We start from the raw sequence: 2,725 nt of genomic DNA, 5'->3' as shown, positions 1-2,725 counted from the left end.
GTAAAATATTTTTTGTCAGAGGATAAAACGTTAATCTTTTTTTTTAAGCTTATAGGAATTAATAGTAATTTAGTAGTCCTCAAAAAGTTACGTGTTTTATTCAAATTTTCTTCATTATTCTTGGATATTTCGTTAAAACCTTATTTGTTATAATTTGTAAACTTTTAATTTTTAAAGAAATAATCTATCCATCGATATCTGTGTCTCTATATAATACAAATGTTAAAAATGTGCCTTTAAATCATTGAATCATAATGTATCATTGAACGTCTTTCGTACTGCCATCTATTGTGTTTATAAGAAATTTTTTTCGGAAATACTAAATTGTATTAAAGTTTTTCCATCTGATGTATAAAAAGACATAATATATAAAATGTATCTTTTCTTGATGGAAGGTTTTTATATTCTTTTAAAAAATTTTATTAAATGAATTTTTATAAAATTGGTCAAGCATTAGAAAAAATTAAATTACAACATAAAGAAGTGTTTCGTCTTAAACTGGAGATTAACATTTAAATAAAATATTTTTTTACATATACAATATTTTTTTTTACATATTTTAAATATTGAAATCTTGAAATAATAGAATTTGATAGCAACGCGTCTTATAGTTATTATTTTATATTTGATCGAATATTAGCGCTGTAGGCACTATCTTTAAAATTATGAGTTTAATAAAAAAATATTAAAGTATAATATTTAAAAATTTATGTTGATGTAAAAATCATACCATAATTAATTAACTTCAACATAACACCAGGATAACATTCTTATTACTCATTTTTTGTAAAAAATTAATTACATTTAAAATGCAAATACCTACTATTTATTAAGTTAGGATTTTATGTTTGGTCCACTTACTGTAAATAAAAATTGTTTTAAGATATTTCCTTGTAAATTTGTTTATTTTTCCGGCAATTTTGCGTGTTATCCACGGTTTCTGCTCTGCCGTGGATAACCTTGCTACCTTGTTGTTAATGTAAACAAAACCAATTGGAAAAAAAAATACTATTTTTTTTTTACATATAACTAATCAATAAGATTTACTACTAATCATTTTCCTTGTAGATTATAAATAATATAGATTAACAAAAAATATGTAACAATAAAAGTTCAAAGTGTAAATAATAATGCTAATTTCATTCTATAGCCTTTTCATACTCCTAATCATACCTTTAAGCTGATTTATAAAATAAAATTACGGATATTACAGATATTACGGTATTATAGGTAAATATTCCTTTATATTAAGAATGTCAACTGCGAAATAACTCACGATTGTTAAATTTCTACAAAATATCCTTGACATTTGACATCTTAAACAGGATAAAGGAATCAAAATGAAATGCTGGTTTAGTACAAACGTTTCTGTGAATTAATTGCGATGGATTTTATTAATATTTCAAATTACAGTATATATTATATATATATAATTTCGGTTAGGAAAACAAAATGAGTCACACTTTTATCGTTTGGTTTATGCGAATTAATAACCCACATAAATATTGTTAGTCACGTTATAAATTCTTTCACATTCAAAACGAAATATTACAACAAAAGCTTTGAAAGTAAATAAAAAAAAAAAAAAAAAAACTTTAAAAAAAGCCATAAATAATTTTGTTTTGAGTGTTGCAATTGTTTTTTTTTTTTTTTTTTCCACTTCTCGCATCCGGTTTCATTTATTAAAATCGGCATGTAAATGTTTACCTGTTTCGCTGACGCGGATTGTTGCGATTGAGATAAAAGAAAATTTTCAGAAATGAAATAAAAAAAAAAGATTTTTAATGATAATTGCGGGCATTTGTTACCATGGTTAATTGTAAATGAGACATAATTGAGAAAGAAAATAATGTAGCGATACTTACAGTATATACTGTACGACAAACCAAACGATTGCAATGAAGAAGATAAGAAAATTAATACAGCATTTGTTTAAACGCCAGTCAGTATTTTCTGGCGTGTTAACAAAAATTGTTGATCTTTTGTTACCCATTTTTTTAAACGTTAAATAGCAAACTAGATGCTATTTGAAGCAAATTCATAAATTTTTGTCAGTTTGTCTTCTGTGTAATTTAGCGAAATCCCGTTGCCATTTGAGATAATAATTCTGAAACGTGTATGGTCAATGAAGGCAAGAAAATAAAACTTAGTTCAAAGAAAAGAAAAAGTATTTATCTTTCAGTATAAAAAAAAAAAAAATTTCTAAAAATAAAAAAGTATCTAATTCTTTTTCTGCTATTTGAATTTTTAAAAAAATCAGTTTGCTCAATCGAAATTAAAACATCCCATTTGATTCTAATAATCTATTCTCATAAATAACAATCAATAATCTCGAGCAAGAAATACAATTAAAAATTTAAAAAGCCCCATGAATTACCCATAAAATGAGCGCACAACGGTGAAAAAGGAATTTTGTGCAACCCGCATATTTGCACTGCTTATGTTAAAAGAATATATATATAAATTTATTTTAGTACTATTGGTTATTCATTGCTAAATAATATAGAATATTAATAACAATTTGAAAAATTCTTCTTTAACCATTCCATATTTACTGAAATCTTGGTTAGAAATCATCAGTGTTATAGTGGTTTTCAAATTTATTTGATGTCGGCGTTGGGGTGGAGGGGAGTCGAATAAAGTGAGTTCCTGATTAGTCGCGGGATTTAATTCAATAACCGCGAATTATCTGCGTAAATACGGAGGAAAAAACTCATTACGAAAA

The sequence above is a fragment of the Argiope bruennichi genome, chromosome X1 (genome assembly GCF_947563725.1).
Source record: "Argiope bruennichi chromosome X1, qqArgBrue1.1, whole genome shotgun sequence".
In the NCBI taxonomy this organism is placed as follows: Eukaryota; Metazoa; Arthropoda; class Arachnida; order Araneae; family Araneidae; genus Argiope; species Argiope bruennichi.
This window is presented reverse-complemented; position numbering follows the sequence as displayed.